Genomic DNA, 21510 nt, shown 5'->3' on the forward strand with positions numbered 1-21510 from the left:
GATATTTAGGGATCACAATCAGACACTTAGATGATTTTACTTTTTTAGATGGTATTTCAGTCCTCTATTTTATGAACTGATGAATAAGACACCTATTGAAGATCAACTGTTTACCCCTGAATTGACTTTCAAAGACCATGCATTATCCAGGTTGGTGTACCAATGCATGCTAGTGAAGACTGTTGAATATTAGTAACTTACATACATTAGTCATATTTAGTTCATAATTAGATATTTCGGGATCACAATCAGACACTTAGATGATTTTACTTTTTTAGATGGTATTTCAGTCCTCTATTTTATGAACTGATGAATAAGACACCTATTGAAGATCAACTGTTCACCCCTGAATTGACTTTCAAAGACCATGCATTATCCAGGTTGGTGTACCAATGCATGCTAGTGAAGACCGTTGAATATTAGTAGCTTACATACATTAGTCATATTTAGTTCATAATTAGATATTTAGGGATCACAATCAGACACTTAGATGATTTTACTTTTTTAGATGGTATTTCAGTCCTCTATTTTATGAACTGATGAATAAGACACCTATTGAAGATCAACTGTTTACCCCTGAATTGACTTTCAAAGACCATGCATTATCCAGGTTGGTGTACCAATGCATGCTAGTGAAGACTGTTGAATATTAGTAGCTTACATACATTAGTCATATTTAGTTCATAATTAGATATTTAGGGATCACAATCAGAAAAAGGAATACATATTATAGTTGATATAGAGGTATTTGAATGGACATGAAATATTACATTTATGTTCAGCATACATATATATTTATTATTGGAATGTGATATACATTATTATGTATAATTCGAAATTCTGATATTTAAATTTAATTTTTATTACACAATATAATGGTGTATGTTTATTTTATTTATTTTTAAATTTAAATCATAAATATCTTGATAAAATGTTGAACAAAGTTAGAGCATAGACACAAGATGATTGTAAATGTATTTTATGAATATTTGACAACGTGTGTATTAACTTTGTAAACATTTTTTTTTAATTTCAGATTGTCATCTGATGACTTCCAGGAATACTTTTTTGTTTTTGTTTAAAAAACTTTTTATTTTTAAATGGTAATAATCAACATTTTATTATTAAATACCCTCTTTTGAACAGATTATAATAAATATCCGTATAATCTGTCAATAAAAAACAATTTGACTCCCATGACTGGTAGTTGTCTATTTGACAAGCACATGCATAAGATCAAATAATGCATTAATTTTAGAAAATCCACTGATTCAGAGAATATTAAATTAAAATATATTTTTTAAATTAATTGGGGAGTGAGATCCATTGATGCTTTTCTTTTGAAATTCTTAGATGTTAAAATAATTTCGGATATGTAGTCAGAATTTGACATAAATTATTTCGTTTCACTTTTAAGAAGGGGAAGTGGTTCACTTACATTAAAGTGACAGTGTTGTTGAATGTAAAATAATTTTAAAAGATCTTATATCTTCCTTAGGTATCTCAAAACATTCCCCTTTAGTTTCTTTTGACAATGTTAAATCAACATTCAAAATGTTTTGGTCCTTAAAGGGACATTCACAAAGTATATTGTGTCTTGATTTTTAAAAAATCATAAAAGAATTTAAACATATTTAGAAAGTACTATAGAATTACATTCAGTCTTTAAATATACTTCGAAAAATATACATCAATGCACATATCTTAGTCAATTACATAAGGCATATATGTGCAACCAACAATCATCATCAAAATAGCCTATGTAGATATGTATTTAATACAAGAATATATATAATTACAATCTAATGATTGAATACCAAAACATATTAAGTTGTTCAAATATTATAATCTTATCCAAAATGCATACATAACATATAGCTTAATGTCCCTCTAAGCTGAAGACTGCGAAATACATCCATTACAATATATATTTCAGTCAGTGTGTAAAACAATCCAGAAGTTAATCTAAATATGCTTTACTCATATGTTATACTAATTTAGTGTCATAACTGCCTAAGTTCTTTGCCTTATCCTTTGTATAGCTGTGTCTTTTCACACTTACATAACTCCTCCCAAACAAGCAGTTTAAATTTCCCTCCTACTCATACCAAATTGCTTGATTGTTGAATCCAGCTTCTCACCCTCTAACCTCCTTGCAACCTTTGAGACAGACGCTGCTCACCTCTCTACCAAACACAGGACCGGAACCGGCAAGCGGTGACGTCACACGCCATCGCACACGCTGCAATTTCCCCAAACTCTGCAGGGGAACTTCGCTCTGTCCGGACAGACCTCACCCATTACTATTACTAGTAAGTCTCAAAAGCGCTTCCTTCATACTCATACCGCAGTAACTTACGAATATTCAGTAATTACTCCTGACATGTCTCAGAATCTTAGTTAGGTTTCCTTCATATTTAAACGCTCTATTCTACCTATATTCTTAATTGTTCAGTCTCAATACCTAACTACTACCTAAATCTCATTAGCTCTATTTGTTGCCTTAAAGTTGTACACTATGTCTGCTGCCAATTATGATTAGATATGGTCTGTCTAAAACTTTAACTTGCAATTGCATGTTGTTATATGTGGGAACCAGTTTGTCAATACTGAGTGGGGCTATACGCTCTGAGGTCTCAGCCATTGTCACACCTATCCTTATAATAAAAGTGAACTGTATCTAATGATTCTGAACCTTGCTGCCTTCCCTCACTTACACAGAATCACTGATACTTTCACAACACTCCTAAGCCTGCAGTTGTGGTCCTAAAAATTCCCTCTCTCCTTTACAGGGGTGAGATTATCTTCCACAGGCTGACAATAACAATCAAGCCTATACTATGGACCCAGCAGCCTTATTATCTCATGTAGAGAAATTAACTCAAACTGTAGATAACCTTACAACAGGGTTAAATACACTACAATTAGAAAACTCTGCCCTAAAGCAATACATCAATGAAAAAATTGATACCCTCACTACACGTATTAGTTCTAGTGAACCCCAACCTAATCCTCCACAAACATTTAGTGGTATTCGTTCAGAATTTAGGGAATTCAAAAACTCATGTTCCTTATATTTCCAATTAAAACCCAAAACATACTTCAATGATCATTTGAAGGTTCTCACCACAATCTCCTATCTGCGTGGCGAACCACGTATATGGGCAAATTTGTTTTTTGAGACCAATGACCCATTGCTGTACTCATTTGATCAGTTTTTTAAAGCAATGGGACAGCTTTATGATGATCCCTACAAACAGCTGTCTGCTGAGACAGCAATGAGGTCTCTGAGACAACATAAAAGGCCTGTGGAGGACTACATCGCAGAGTTTAAGAAATGGTCCCCTGATACACAGTGGAATGACCTTTCCTTGCGCAATCAATTCCGCCTAGGCCTCTCAGATACTCTCAAGGATGAGCTAGCCAGACAACCCCTCCCAGAGACTTTAGAACTCCTAATAGATGCTAGCATCACATTAGATAGACGCATCAGAGAGAGACGCTCAGAAAAGTCACACTTAGAAACATCCACTAAACAAACAGTTACTACTCTGCATCCACCTAAGACAACTACAAAAGCCTCTGAAATCCCTATGGAACTCGGTTTCATCAGAGGTCCATTAACTCTACAGGAAAAATTAAGAAGAAAAGCTTTAGATCTCTGTATGTATTGTGGAGGGATCGATCACTCTGTAAAGGACTGCTCTCAATTACAGCGTAGGAAGGGTAAGATGAACACCACAAGTATATGTTTATCTGCTAAACAAACACAATCTAATCATTGCTCCCTTCCTATCTTATTACAGTGGGATCAGCAAAGACTCAACTCACAAGCAATCCTTGACTCTGGTGCCAGCCACAATTATATAGATTACCAATTCACTACTGTAAATAAAATTCCACTAGTTAAGAAAATGGTGCCTAGTGTACTTCGTTTTATTGATGGTAAGGAAATTACATCAGGACCCATCTTATACCACACCATACCTTTAAGGCTCACCACACATGACCAACACACAGAATTTCTTACTTTTGATGTTATACCCTCACCTCTATATCCCATTATACTTGGTATCAGTTGGTTTAAACAACACGATCCCACTATACAATGGTCAACTTCACATGTCATCTTTGATTCTCCTTATTGTAAAAATTTGTGTCTCCATCATGAACAAATTTTACTTGATGTTCCTTTACAAATCCCCAAGGAATACATAACATTCGCTGATGTCTTTGACAAAAAAGAATCAGAGAATCTACCCCCTCATAGGGTTTATGACTGCCCTATAGATCTCCTACCAGGTGTTGATATACCTTACGGCCATATATTTCCCCTCTCTGATCCTGAGTTACAACATCTAAAAACTTATTTGGCAGATAATTTGAAGAAAGGCTTTATACGTCCTTCCACCTCCCCAGCTGGGGCTGGTATTTTTTTTGTTAAAAATAAAGATCAATCCCTAAGACCCATTATTGATTACAGAGAGTTAAACAAGCGTACGATAAAAAACCGCTATCCACTGCCTTTAATTCCTCAACTCCTTGATAGATTACAAAATGCTACTATATACACTAAATTGGATCTAAGAGGGGCTTACAACTTGGTACGAATAAAGGAGGGTCATGAATGGCTTACAGCATTCCGTACACGTTACGGCCTTTTTGAATATACTGTGATGCCATTTGGCCTCTGTAATGCCCCGGCTACCTTTCAGTACTTCATAAATGATATTTTCAAGGATTTTTTGGATTTATTTATGGTAATATATTTGGATGACATACTCATATTCTCTACCTCACTTACTGAACACATCAAACATGTCACCCTAGTATTAACACGGTTACGAGAGAACTCTCTTTATGTTAAACTAGAAAAATGCTTATTTCACTCCAAAGAAATTAAATTTCTAGGTTATATTGTTTCACCCCAAGGTATCCAGATGGATAATGATAAGATATCGGTAATTCAAAATTGGCCTTCCCCAAAAAGTAAAAAGGATATACAAAGGTTCATGGGTTTCACCAATTTCTACAGAAAGTTTATTAAAAATTTTGCTGACTTGACTAGACCATTAACTAACTTGACCAAATCTGACACACACTTCAGATGGAACGATGATTTAGAAGAAATATTCAACTTCTTAAAAAAAGCTTTCACTACGGCCCCTATCCTCCAATTCCCTAATTCTGAGTTGCAGTACATCTTGGAAGTGGATGCATCTAATTATGCTTTAGGAGCAATCCTCTCACAGAGGCAGACTCCAAAAGATCCTCTGCATCCTGTTGCCTTCTATTCACGTATTCTTAATTCAGCTGAAATAAACTACCCAATAGGTGATAAAGAACTGTTAGCAATCAAAACATCATTGGAACAATGGAGACACCTTCTAGAAGGGACCCTTCTTCCAATCTTGATTTACACGGATCACAAAAATCTAGAATACCTACAATCTAATAGGACTCTTAGCGCACGACAGGTCCGATGGAACCTATTCTTGGCTAGATTTAATTATCTTATCACCTACCGTCCTGCAAACAAGAACAAGAAGGCTGATGCCCTTTCAAGACACTTGGTGGACCAAGTGTCACATCCAAACCTTTCACCTCTAATTCCTCTTGACAGATTCTTAGCTTTAACTACAGAACAAAACATTCAGTTCAAATCAGCACAACAGGCTGACTCAAATAAACCATTACAGGTCTTGGATTTACACTCGGATGGGTTGTATTATTATCAACAACAAATCTATGTACCCAACAGTCTCAGAGCAACAGTCTTAAAAACTTTACATGATTCTCCATCTGCTGGACACATGGGCATAAAGAAAACTCAAGAATTAGTCTCCAGATTCTTTTGGTGGCCTACCTGCCTCTCTGATGTTGAGGATTACGTTAAAACCTGCTTAATCTGCGAAACTACAAAAAAAGGGAGGACTCCCCCTTACGGAAAATTGATCCCATTACCGACTCCTGACCGTCCTTGGAAGGACATAGCAATCGACTACATAGTCGACCTACCTATTTCTGAAGGGAATAACACCATATTAGTAGTCGTAGACCTATTTAGTAAAATGGCACATTTCGTGCCCTACCATATAGCTGCCAACTTCTTCTGAAACCATTTCCTTAATGATACATCATATATTCAAGTATCACGGACTCCCGAATAGTATCACCTCAGATAGGGGAACTCAATTCACCAGCCAATTCTGGAAACAACTTTGTCACTCATTGGGCATTTCTAGACGTCTCAGTACCTCTTTCCATCCCCAAACTAATGGCCAGACTGAAAGGACAAACCAGTGCATTGAACAATATTTGAGATGTTTCATTTCAGCTAAACAAGATACCTGGACCCAACTACTACCATACGCAGAATTCGCCTTCAACAATTCCATCCATTCCTCTACAAAGTTCACACCGTTCTTCATTAATTATGGTTTCCATCCTTCTTTTGAATGGGATTCTATGGACAGCAACAGCTGTCCTGTTGTGAATGACCTCATCAACACTATTAGTGAATCTTTTTCACTAACTGCTGAAAATATTCGCATCGCCAAGGATCGCTATAAATTCCATTTTGATAAAAAAAGGATTTCCTCGCCTAAATATAGAGTAGGTGACTACGTTTGGTTATCAACACGTAATCTACATTTACCCCTTCCTTCCAGGAAATTATCTTCCAGCTTCATTGGACCATTTCCCATCATAAAAATTGTGAATATGAACGCTGTTACCCTCGCATTACCAGCAAATCTGAAATCCCATCCTACCTTTCATGTGTCTCTCCTCAAGCCTTATAGACAACTTCGTCACCATGATCCTTCTATTCCTCTACTTCCTCATCTACAGGATGCCACCCTGGAGTATGAGGTACAAGATGTCTTGGACTCCCGACGTTTTCGTGGGCAGCTTCAGTATCTGGTCCATTGGAAGGGCTACCCTGATTCGGAGGACTCCTGGGAACCGGCTTCCAATCTCTCTGCCCCCCGATTGGTGGCCAGGTTCCATGAACGTTATCCTGATCGTCCTGGACTCGATCCCCGGAGTTGATCATTGGGGGGGGGTCCTGTCATAACTGCCTAAGTTCTTTGCCTTATCCTTTGTATAGCTGTGTCTTTTCACACTTACATAACTCCTCCCAAACAAGCAGTTTAAATTTCCCTCCTACTCATACCAAATTGCTTGATTGTTGAATCCAGCTTCTCACCCTCTAACCTCCTTGCAACCTTTGAGACAGACGCTGCTCACCTCTCTACCAAACACAGGACCGGAACCGGCAAGCGGTGACGTCACACGCCATCGCACACGCTGCAATTTCCCCAAACTCTGCAGGGGAACTTCGCTCTGTCCGGACAGACCTCACCCATTACTATTACTAGTAAGTCTCAAAAGCGCTTCCTTCATACTCATACCGCAGTAACTTACGAATATTCAGTAATTACTCCTGACATGTCTCAGAATCTTAGTTAGGTTTCCTTCATATTTAAACGCTCTATTCTACCTATATTCTTAATTGTTCAGTCTCAATACCTAACTACTACCTAAATCTCATTAGCTCTATTTGTTGCCTTAAAGTTGTACACTATGTCTGCTGCCAATTATGATTAGATATGGTCTGTCTAAAACTTTAACTTGCAATTGCATGTTGTTATATGTGGGAACCAGTTTGTCAATACTGAGTGGGGCTATACGCTCTGAGGTCTCAGCCATTGTCACACCTATCCTTATAATAAAAGTGAACTGTATCTAATGATTCTGAACCTTGCTGCCTTCCCTCACTTACACAGAATCACTGATACTTTCACAACACTCCTAAGCCTGCAGTTGTGGTCCTAAAAATTCCCTCTCTCCTTTACAGGGGTGAGATTATCTTCCACAGGCTGACATTTAGCAAAAGGAAGGTGCCTAGGTTTATGATTTTTCAAGCATTATTGTGAAATGTCTCTTTAAAGGGACATGAACTCAAAATATACTTAAAGGGAGACAGTTAAAAAATTAATGATTTATACATTCTGAATGAGTATTCTATTTTAAGCAACTTTAAAAATTGTCTCATATTATCAATGTTCCTCGTGATGTTAATATCATTACTTTAAAAATAAGGCATTAAATTGATAATTTATTTGCTTCAGTACTCTGGACAGAACTTGTTTTTTTTGGTTGGATTAATTGATCCAACAATCATCAAGGACAACCCAGGTTTTTTGCAAAAATTGTCCGTAATCTAAAATATCATTATTGATTTGCAAAGAAAGATAACAAGATAATTCTTAACATTTGAGAATCGGATTAAATTATAAAGTTGCTTAACATTTCATGCTCAATCTGAATCACGAACGCTAAATTTGTTTGGACAGTGTCCCTTTAAGAGATTTAAAGAGTGTATTTACTTCTCTTCTTATCTTGACATACTTTGCTTGAAAAGCATATCGAGATAGGCTCAGTAGATGAAGATTGGTGGATGCACAGAGATGCCTTATGTGATTGGCTCAACCATGTGCATTTAAATTTCTTCTGTTGAGGATTGATACAATTGTTTGTTTGTAATGTCTATTTAAAAATAAAGACGCCATTGCACAATAACATATATGAGCAGTTCAGACAAATACAAGCTCGAGGTTTATTTACTAATAACAAACAAACCTGTAGTTTAACATTTATAAACAGATTATCCAAGTTACTGACATTATAACCTGAATTTGAACATTCGGAAATGTTGCGTGGGAAACGGATCTTGAAACACCAGATTTGCATCTTTAAACATTAGAGTCTAATGTCACGCAATAGCACACAATCAATGTGCATTATAAAATACATTTAATAGAGCAATGTCAATACTTCACAATAAGTCAACAAATTGATTTTAGGAACAATAAAGACATACAATATTAAATGTGTATTTGTATTAAAGAAACAGACCGTTATTAAACCGAAAAATGTATACAACATTTAATAATGTGACAGTATTAGATTTGAAAGAGAATTTAAACATTAATATTTAACGGATCACGGATATTAAATCTGCGTCACACATATCCGCATGACAGGCCCATGAGTTACAAATAAGTCTACATGAAAAATGAAGTAACAGCACCACCAGGCGGTATGTGTAAGGAAGTTACTAAGATATGAAACATTAAGGAACGGCCAATCAGAGTTCATCACAAAAACATAACTTGAGTCAGGATGGTCTCACAGACATTCTAACAATATTTCAAACTTTTATCCAATCAGATGTACAGATAACTTGTCCCATGGTGCATCTCATGTTTACTTCACCATATAAAAGTCCATTACACGTTGCCATCTTTGTCAGTTCTCTAATGCCTGCAGGCAGTTTATATTATTATTATTATAATATATTTATTAGACAACCCAGCAGGCATGTCACCTCCCAGGTTCACCAAGCAGGAGAGCGCTGCACTGGTCCACGCCGTCAAGGACTTTTATCCCCAGCTGTTTAGGAACAAGAGGAGGTCGACAGATGCACCTGTTAAGAAGGCCCTCTGGGAGTCTATCACCAATGCGGTTCAATTGGTGTGTGACGTCCAGAGGAGCCAGGATCAAATCATGAGGAGATTCGGAGATATGAGGTTGTGCTTGACAAAAAAAGTCAACCTCATAAGGGACTGGGTACAAGCCCGTAAAAGAGGGGGCCAAAGAAAGGCCCCGCGGAAACTATACCTACTCCCTTATGAGGTGACTTTATGCGAGCTCCTCAATCTCCGGGTCCCCAAAAGATTTAGATCCTCACCATCCTCGGCCTCCTCTTCTTCCCTCCCAGCTGCGGGATCTGAAAGCCCTGATGCGGGGGCCAGGGCAGCTGCTTCTCTGTCCGGTGGCCTGGGAGGAGCTGATAGAGAATCTGAACCAGGTAACTATCCAACTTCATATAATATCTTAATATTTGATTATTTTTTTAAAAATGTGTATATAGTCAGATACTAAACCTATACAGATCTCACAACATACACTACATATGATGTTTAGATATCTGATTTTAGATTAGTGACACATGAAAAAGGAATGATGTTTCTTGCGCTCTACAGAATATGCGTCGCAGAGCGAAAATTGAATTGCGCATACACGTTAACATGGGTTTGCTGTAAGTGGCATTGCTTTATACATGTTGGTCAAATGACGGATGCGTAATTCCGCTTGGAATCATTGCGCAATGATCGCGAAAATTGAATTGCGCATACACGTTAACATGGGTTTGCTGTAAGTGGCATTGCTTTATACATGTTGGTCAAATGACGGATGCGTAATTCCGCTTGGAATCATTGCGCAATGATCGCGAAAATTGAATTGCGCATACACGTTAACATGGGTTTGCTGTAAGTGGCATTGCTTTATACATGTTGGTCAAATAACGGATGCGTAATTCCGCTTGGAATCATTGCGCAATGATCGCAAAAATTAGAATTGCGCATACACGTTAACATGGGTTTGCTGTAAGTGGCATTGCTTTATACATGTTGGTCAAATGACGGATGCGTAATTCCGCTTGGAATCATTGCGCAATGATCGCGAAAATTGAATTGCGCATACACGTTAACATGGGTTTGCTGTAAGTGGCATTGCTTTATACATGTTGGTCAAATGACGGATGCGTAATTCCGCTTGGAATCATTGCGCAATGATCGCGAAAATTGAATTGCGCATACACGTTAACATGGGTTTGCTGTAAGTGGCATTGCTTTATACATGTTGGTCAAATGACGGATGCGTAATTCCTCTTGGAATCATTGCGCAATGATCGCGAAAATTGAATTGCGCATACACGTTAACATGGGTTTGCTGTAAGTGGCATTGCTTTATACATGTTGGTCAAAATGAAATGTGAATTATTATATATGTGAAGAATACAGTATTCTTATTTTCAATATTATACATAATAAAAAAAAAGCAGAATCAAAAACAAAAATAACATATGCCCATCAATTGATGAGAATGAAATAACACCAAAAAATAATTAAAGCTACAGTAAACAACACAACTGATTGAAAATATTTATCATGAATTTAATTGAGGAAACAATTAACTCATGGGACTACCAAAAGATTAATAGTTTTTAATTGATTTGCTAATAATGTAAAGATTTTAAACATGGCATGATTTGTATTAATGATATCCAATCCTCATTTAATATATTACAGATCTGGATGTTGGTGCTGGATCCTCAAGGCAGGGCTTGTCACAGTATGGTATGTCTCATTTTAATTGACATTTGTCTTAGAAACATGGACAGAACATTACATACTAAATCCACATTGTTCAATATTTATATGTATCTGCAAAATGGATTAGTAAAAGATTTACAAATAAGAATAAAAAAAAAAAATAAACAGAGGATTACATTGTAAGACTACTCTGAATTTTTATCAAATTTAAAATATCCCATCTATTCTGGATATCTTAAATTTAATGTAAGATTCTTTGAATGTCCAATTTATATTCTTCCCTTGTGTATTGCTTAATCTTATTTATATACATTTTTAAAAAAACTCACACACTTTTGCATATGATTTGTTTTTAAAAATATAGATTCCATTTTTGAAATTGATCACGTCATTTAAGGGACATGCCAACGAAATTTTACATTGAATGATTTGTAAACGTGATTTTATTGTTTTGTTTAAACATTTCATGAGCTACATTGGTTCAGTCTATTGTTTTAGTTCTTCTAAAAACATATTGATTTTGGTTTAGGTTAAACAATGCATTACTGGTATTATCCGGCTGTTTTTTTATGCATAAATTGGCATTGGGTCAAAAGTTAAAATCATGTGTTGAGATAACAGTAGTACATAGTTTCAAAAAGTATACAATTACACATTTAGAGCTTCATGTCCCTTTAATAGATGAAAATTAAATAATTCTTAGGATATCCTTAAATAACATATTAGATTCGAATTGCATGCTCAATCCCATTCATTACATCAACATATGGAGTAGAGAATTCATTAACACCAACCTTGTCAAATCAATATATTTTTATATTAAAGGGACACTGAGCTAAAATTATTAATGTTGTCATTCAGATAGAGCATGCAATATTAAGCAACATTTAACCCCTTAATGACCACAATATACCCTGTATGTCACTGGTCGTTAAGGGTTTTTTCCGGACATAATAGCACAAGTCTAGCAAGAATACACTATTAATGCCCTCCCTCCAGAAGGCTTTGTGGAATAGAGCAGTCTCAACACTGGTGGCAAGACCACGGTATAAAACAATCAAGTCCCAAAAAAAGGCCAGCGACATACAGGGTACGTCGCTGGTCCTTAAGGGGTTAAATATAATACTATAATCATATGTGAAATATTCTATTGCTAAATGTATTTTAAAATCAAGAATGTACGTTTATCTGCAGCTCAATTTTGGTTGACCAACCTGGGTTTTTATTGATGATTGGTGGATACCTTCAACAAACAATATTTATTGAATCCAATATTGCTTATCTGCCTTTAAGATTAAAATGTAGCAACATTAAAATTCTAATAGGAGTCAATGTTAAATCATTTGGAACAGTTTGAACAGTGAAATCAATGATTGAAATAAATCATGTCAGTGTCCCTTTAATAAACAATAGATTCATTAATCCTTCCATTCTTTGGATTAGACAATATTGATATATAATTCACATATTCACTGTTGGAGTTACTTTCTAGATATAAGCATACTCTAACAGCACCATGATTACATATTTGTACTAATCAATTTGGTTTGGTATTGTGATCAATATGTGTTGTGTCCTAAACAAGATTACTGTACATTGCACAAATGGCTCGATGTGCCACATGTCTTTGTTTATATTTGTCAACAGCTGTTATTCAAAATGTGGTTTGTGTGTATTCTTTTAAGAACATTGATCAATGGGTATATTTAGATATGCAATAGCATCGTATGAGATGAGTTTGATGTCTAATATAGTCAGAAATTAAACATATGTTCAATACATCATTTTTTACATAATCCCCTTGATTCAATAAAGCATTTTATTTTATAATGACTGCTCTATTCTTCACATTTTCAAGTTGATTATTCTTATAAATCGATACAGATGTGATTTAGTGCTGTCCCAAATGTGTTCACTAATATATATCTATATCATTCATAGAGAGAGTTGGTGTGGGGAGCCCAGAGGAATCCAGCACTGACACAGAGCCGCATTTGCGGTCTTCTGGTAAGTCCATTGACTCATTTATATGTCATTGAAGGTGTATTGGTAATCAATATTATGAGCATGATTCTGATGAAGCATAACATTTGAAACAAACATATAATTGACTCCTCTGATTATATATTAATTTTATTTGAATATTGAAAGATTAAGAATTAAAAATTTCTTAGTCTACACCTTTGTTATTCAGAAGATGTATAGCATATGTTTGTTTCCAGGTTCATTTTTGACAAAAATCATCAAGTGATACACACATGATAAATCTTAAATGTTCAATGTACTATGCTTTTATGATTTTAAAATTAATACAAACAATAAATAGAAAATCGGAATCATTGATAATAACAAATATAATGTCATTTGTATGCTCCATCAAAATGATGTAAATCATAACTTTGGGTGTGTATATCTTTAATGCAACATTGATGTGTGTCTTTGAGCAACAGTAACATATGTTATAATATCTGATCTTAACGTGTACACAACATGTTATGTTTTACAGAGATTGATTTAACATGTGGGACGGAGGAGGAAGAGGCTCCCTTGAAGTCTGATGGTATGTGAAATATATCTAACATGTTTCCAACATGTTGCTTTATTGGAAATCATTTTATTGAAGACATTCAAAGTCTACAGCTTTTGCACTTTAAAAAGGAATATTATTTGTCTGTTCAAATACACTACTGCCCCCTTTATATATCAGGCAGCATGAAGATATGCTTGTATTTGTTTAAATATTTGGATTTGAAATTCATGCCATCATGATGTCACATGCATATTCTAGGCCAAACCACAATAATAATTTTAGAATTGTACAGACAGTCATTGATATTCATCTGAGTGCCTATATGCATACCATATCCTCATGTCATCATTGTTTAGAAATTCAAACACACTTCTAAGTATATTGCAAACATAATCAAGTTGAAATGCGTTGATTTGATTTCATGATGTATGAGATGTTAATATATGTATTATATTTATTTCAGATGGATCCTCTGCTTCTGGTCATCATTGTTCCTCTGCCCAGTCCCCTGCCCAGCCCCCTGCCCAGCCCCCTGCCCAGTCCCCTGCCCAGCCCCCTGCCCAGTCCCCTGCCCAGCCCCCTGCCCAGTCCCCTTCCCCTCCCGGCCCTTCCCATTTGTCCTGTCGTATCCCTCCCAAAAAATGCCCCTTCCTCCCCCTTCGCCGCTCTCCCCGTCTTTTGGCCCGTACAGCTACCCCAGCTGCCCAGCCCCCAACTCACCACTCCCCAGCTGTACGGGCTACCCCAGAGCAGCAGCCCATCCCTCCCCAACCCAATCCCATCCCTCCTCAACCCAATCCCATCCCTCCACAACCCAATCCCATCCCTCACCAACCCAATCCCATCCCTCCCCCCTGTCTCAACCTTCATTGTCCTGGGTGTCGGATTGTCCTTCCCAGGCACAGCTGTAAGTATCATTCAAAATCAACATTATAAGATACTTAAAGGTACACTGAATGAAAATTTTTCTATTGTGATTCAAATAGAGCATGCAATGTTAATCAAATTTATAATTTACTACTCTTATCAATTATTCTTCATTCTCTTGCTATCTTTATTGAAACAAAGAAATGCCTATATTTTGTTTTGATTTAAAAAAAATATGGACATCATTTCTTTATTGTTGGATGGATGTATCCATCAATCAGCAGGGACAACCAAAGTTGATAACCAAAAATGGCCTGCCCTATAAACTTACATTCTTGCATTTAAAATATAGCTCGAGAATTCAAACATTTAAAGAATACGAGTAAATTAATAATTCTTTTTAATGTCATGCTCTATCTGAATCAGTAACTAAAATATTTAGGTTTACTGTCCCTTTAATTTGATATCACTACATATACCAATCACCACTATTTGGATCCAAATATTTATGTCCAAATGATCATACATTATCTCTTGTATAACCCAGTGGGAATGTAATTTCTTCTGGTTGCTATGTTTACACAGCTTGTCCTCAACGCCAAAATGTTTAAGGATAGGTGTGCCTACCACAGTATAACTAAAATCTTAAAATTGCTAATGTAAGTACAATGTAAATCCTTTAACAAGATTTAAGACACTCAAGCTGTAAAAGTGGATCATCAAAAACCAATTAAAGGGGACAACATGTTGGATTAAAATGTCCATTTAATGGTTTAGGTCTGTCTGAATAACATATTTCATGTGTAAATAATCAATGTCAACAAATTAATTTAAAAAATTATTTGTCTTTATGATGACAATGTATATTTGCTTTTTATTTTGTCTGTTGTGTAATTATCATTAATATTTTATTTATTCTTTATTTTAGGCTGTGACTCAACATGGCTCACGCTCGAAGCTCTAGCACGCATAGAGCAGGCCGTGTTGAGGAACGCAGCTGTCCTGAGAGGGATGGCCGACACCATGCAGGCCCAGCTACAGGTTCAGCATATGAATCTCCGTCAGATGAGGCGGTGGAACTCAATGCTTGAATCTGTAGCTGGACATGCACAGGACGATGAAGGGGATGACCAGTAAGTGGAGGATCTGGAGATGCTCCAAGGGCGCAGATAAGAATCCTCCGTCCACATGTTGAGGTTTTGGTTATGGTTGCCATTTGGCCTTTTTTTCTTATTATTGTTGTGCCTGTTGCACTCTTTTACCTTGTCATATGGCTCCAATGGGGCTAGGCTGGCCCTTGGCAACTCTCTTCATGGACTGTGATGCACTCTCTTACCTTGTCATATGGCTCAAATGGGGCTATGCTGGCCCTTGGCAACGCTCTTCATGGACTGTGATGCACTCTCTTACCTTGTCATATGGCTCAAATGGGGCTATGCTGGCCCTTGGCAACTCTCTTCATGGACTGTGATGCACTCTCTTACCTTATCATATGGCTTAAATGGGGCTATGCTGGCCCTTGGCAACTCTCTTCATGGACTGTGATGCACTCTGTTACCTTGTCATATGGCTCAAATGGGGCTATGCTGGCCCTTGGCAACTCTCTTCATGGACTGTGATGCACTCTCTTACCTTGTCATATGGCTCAAATGGGGCTATGCTGGCCCTTGGCAACTCTCTTCATGGACTGTGATGCACTCTGTTACCTTGTCATATGGCTCAAATGGGGCTATGCTGGCCCTTGGCAACTCTCTTCATGGACTGTGATGCCCTCTCTTACCTTGTCATATGGCTCAAATGGGGCTATGCTGGCCCTTGGCAACTCTCTTCATGGACTGTGATGCACTCTCTTACCTTGTCATATGGCTCAAATGGGGCTATGCTGGCCCTTGGCAACTCTCTTCATGGACTGTGATGCACTCTCTTACCTTGTCATATGGCTCAAATGGGGCTATGCTGGCCCTTGGCAACTCTCTTCATGGACTGTGATGCACTCTCTTACCTTGTCATATGGCTCAAATGGGGCTATGCTGGCCCTTGGCAACTCTCTTCATGGACTGTGATGCACTCTGTTATCTTGTCATATGGCTCAAATGGGGCTATGCTGGCCCTTGGCAACTCTCTTCATGGACTGTGATGCACTCTCTTACCTTGTCATATGGCTCAAATGGGGCTATGCTGGCCCTTGGCAACTCTCTTCATGGACTGTGATGCACTCTCTTACCTTGTCATATGGCTCAAATGGGGCTATGCTGGCCCTTGGCAACTCTCTTCATGGACCGTGATGCACTCTGTTACCTTGTCATATAGCTCCAATTTTCCTGATATTTACATGATTATTTATAAACGTTGTTGATGTTTTCTGACATACTAATAAAAGACATGTCATTGCACGATTCTTTGTCCTCCTTATTCATGTCATTGATTGAAATCTCTAGTTTATCTGGTTGATCCTTAAAGGGACCTTACCAAAAATAATGGTGTTTCCTGAATCATATATGTAATACAATTGTAAATGACTTTAAGATTAACATCTCCAATGTAATTTTATTATTTGTCTTTATATATTTTTCGAAAAGCTTTATCATTGCATGATTATGATTAGCATAGTAATTTTTTATATATGTATATATAGATAGTTATTTGTGTATATATATGTATATTTAAAATTTCACATCCATGTGTGTATTTATAAACTCTGCATGAATTGATGCACCTTTAACAAATGATCTGCGGATTGATACAATGATATAATCCCTGTAAAGTGTTCATTTTATTGAATTAGTATTGTCTCTGTGTATCCTCTTTTTATAAATAAAAATCATGTCCCTTTAAGTGATGGTGAGCACAATTGTTAATGAATGTAATTCCATTTCTAAAGCGTTTTTGTCCTTTTTACATGAACAAGGACATGTAATCTTATTAATGAACAATCTTATTGTAATGTTGACAGCACATGTATTTCATTTTCAATTCTATCTTATTGTAAAAGTGTAACCAAATCAAGCTCTGTGTGTAATGCGCATATTTTAGATGAGGAATATTTTTTCCCAAATATTTAAAAAAAATACTTCTCCCATATATGGCTATAGGTAGGCTGACCATATTTCAACTTGAATAAATGACACGTTTGATCAATACATGTGTCATTATTGTTATTCCAAAACAATCTAAACATATCTTAAAACATCAATGGCATATGTATTTCTCATGTGTATCTTTTAAATGTTAAAGATATACACCATAGCTATAGTTAAAGGGACAGTCAAGTCCGAAAAGATGCTTCATGATTTTGTGACATTCCTAGATAGCAATCTAGACACATACTAGTTACTAAAATATAAATATGTTTCTTATTGATATGCCAAGCTGTTAACTGAGTCCTTGTAGTGGCTGCGGTTTTTCAGCGATCTCGGATGCGCCATGTTGCTTAAGACGTCACCTGCCAGGCTGTCCAATGATTCCTTGTATTGAGTGACGTTTTTACGCGATCAAGGATGCGCCTTTTTTTGGTTTGCGTTCTTACGCGATCAAGGATGCGCCTTTTTTTGGTTTGCGTTCTTACGCGATCAAGGATGCGCCTTTTTTTGGTTTGCGTTACTACGCGATCAAGGATGCGCCTTTTTTTGGTTTGCGTTCTTACGTGATCAAGGAAGCGCCACGTTAATTAAGACGTCACATGCAAAGGTAAAAAAATGTCTGATTGTATTACGTATTCCCGCAATATTTGTTTGTGCACGTTAAACACGTTTGTGAATGAGAAGACAGGTTTAAAAACATGGCGAATATGGATTTTTTGCATCATGTTACATTGTTGACCCATAGCTGATAAAGACCACCACATTCTCTTTTGCTGGATGTCTGGTTGAATAAACGAACGAAAGCCAAATGTTTTCATGCATAAGATATTTCGAGGCAAGTGCAAATCTCTATAGTCCATGTTGTTTAAAATGTTTGTCAACAATATGTTCCTTTTTATGAAAAATGACTGTTGTGTTTAATGTTAAAGATATCTAATTCATAAATATGCGCTATTGTGTTAGAATCAAGTAATCAATATGCATTTATCTTTATCATATGCTAAATATATGATGCCGACTTCTTCTAAATGTAATTTCGTCATATATTTTATTAAAGGTTCATTAGACACTCACATTATAAAATCAAAATATTTTATTTGGTCTCTAGTTATATAGTCCATTGTTTTCCAAATACACGTCTCATTTTGCTTCTGTTCAAATAAAATGTAAGTAATTTTCAGACTCCTCGCCAAGCCTCAAAGTTTCATGTGAGTACCATCTCCAGCTTTCTCCTGTTTGTGTAAAGGGTCTTTTCATATGTTAATGATGGGGTATTGTCTTGTTTTACGGTTGTAATGGGGGTTCATCTATATTTTCAAGAGAGCTAACCCGATTTTCTTTGAAAGTGTTTAAAGCTTTGTAATATTGATATCAGTATATGTTAATCTTGTTGTTTCTAGTAGTGTCTATTATATACAGTTCGTTTAAAAATATAGTATACTGTCCCTTTAATGCAAATGTTTATTTTTGTATCATGTATGAGTTCCACATTGGTTAATCTCCAAATATATTATTGTTAGCATATTTTCACCCCCACTCCTAAAAGGACTTTAAACCATATTCATTGTTAAAACAAATGTCTTTATAAAAATAAATTAACACAATAATGTCTCTTTAAGAAAATAGACTTTATTTAACACGTCAATATAAATCTTTTTTCAATATTTATTGTTTGAACAAGTACATGTAGATATACCAACAATCTGCAAATATATGTTAGCATATGTAATTTTGTTAAAGGGACAGTTTATAAAACAAATCATGTTTTGCATTATTATAAAAGTCAATTTTGTAATTTCAATGATATCAAAGGTTTCTCACCAATTAATCATTTGTCTGTGTTTATTTTAATTTGCTAGCTAAACCTATGAGGTTTGTGTGCTCATTTCTTAGAGCTTGAAGAGTGCATGTAATCATTATGCAATTTGACCACTAGAGGGCATTTGGATAGCATTTGTATATCTAAAACCTTGTGCTCATACAGCATATTATTTACCATGTATTGATCATTGATGTCTAAAATGTTGTTATGTCAGAACAACAAATAAGTGGTCATTTTTCATAGTCATAGATACAAGGGTAAGCACATAAGTCACACGTATTTCTCCATGTTTTGTTGTTTCCAACTTGATAATGCGTAATACAGTATTTTCTTTGTAATCAATAATTTTTTTACTGTCCCTTTAAGCTGTGTTATTGGCATTCAAACAGTAATATGCCATCATGGATAATTGTAATGGTAATTTTGTTTGCGATTCGGGAAACAGTTTGGACATCACATCACAGAAACCAATCAATATCATGAACAAGGATAGGTATGTGATGTGGTTTTCACACACTTATAACCCACACTCTGCAAACAATCTGCCTCCATGGACCTGGTCCCATAGAAGTAGATTATATACAGAGTGTGGTCCACAAGTGTATGAAAACCACATCATTACATACCTATCCATTACACATTAAATAAAAATAACATTAAACATGAAAACAAAGACTTACTTCCTCTTCCTTCCCCTCTTCCCACGGGGCTGAGGCTCTGGGAGGGTCAACTGCCGACTCCAACGAGTTCTCATTGGATATGTTGTGGGAAGAGTGGAAGGAAGAGTACTGGGACGACCAAGGTGAGGAGGAGGAGATGGCCCAGCAGGAGGAGATGGCCCGGCAGGAGAAGATGGCCCGGCAGGAGAAGATGGCCCGGCAGGAGAAGATGGCCCAGCAGGAGAAGATGGCCCAGCAGCAGGAGGCCCAGCAGCAGGAGGCGGACCAGGAGGCAGACCAGCATGCGCCTCCCGGAAAAAATTAAACATCTCTTGGTGTAGATTAAAGGTTCTGTTTTGCCCTTCTTCTATTCGAGTAAGTATGTTTATTATTTGGTTTTGGCCTTCAATTATTTTGTTTTGTCCTTCAAGAATTCTAGTTCGGCCTTCTATATTTTGTATCCGGGAGTTACGCATCTGGTCTATGTAGTCTAGTAGAACCCGCACCTCCGCTATTTCCTTTTGTTGTGCTTGGCGGGGTACCCGTGCACGGCGGGGTGCCCGTGCACGGCGGGGTGCGGGTCCTTGAGGGGCCTCTGGTTCCGCGGCCTCCTCCTCTGCTTCCGGGGCCTCTTCATCTGCTTCCGTGCCCTCTTCGTCACGGGGGGCCTCTTCCCTCCGAGGTGGAAATTCCTCCCCACCACTCTCATCCCGGGGAGAAGGAGGAGGCTGTATTTGCTGTGCTGCCTCCTCCCCAGACTCTGTATATTTGAAAAAGAAAGAAATGTATATATTAGCATATTTCCAAATCAAGCTTTAAATGACTTAGCTTACGATACAATTACAAATGCAGCCTCATTAATCCACTTTGAAATCTAACAATCAATACGATTTCCGCATTTTCTAAACCGTGTTTGTGATATCTGTGGTCAATCTGAATGTTTTAGCGTTTGTTTTCAGTCTGTTTAAATGCACACCTAACCTATAGCCTAGATACTGATGTAACCGCAAAGTAATTGTGAATGCGTGTAAACAGCGTAATAGCATTAATCTGATCCTTAAAGGGACATGAAACCCAATGTTTTATCTTTCATGATTTAGAAGCATACAATTATAATCAACTTTCTTTTTTTTTTTTTTTTTATTTAAATTTTATTAAAGATAAGACATATTAGACAATCATAGCCATCTCAAAAATAATCCATTACATCTTATTGCATTTATCCTTCGAACATCATAAGAAAGCAAGAAGAAGAAAAAAAAGAAAACCAATTTATCGTTATGTGTTCTAGTATGACACCCTCTACTGCCTCCAACACTTCTCCTTTAGCTCTTATTACGAGTGAGGGATACTATTTCCACATTTA

The sequence above is a fragment of the Bombina bombina genome, chromosome 3 (genome assembly GCF_027579735.1).
Source record: "Bombina bombina isolate aBomBom1 chromosome 3, aBomBom1.pri, whole genome shotgun sequence".
NCBI classification, from domain to species: domain Eukaryota; kingdom Metazoa; phylum Chordata; class Amphibia; order Anura; family Bombinatoridae; genus Bombina; species Bombina bombina.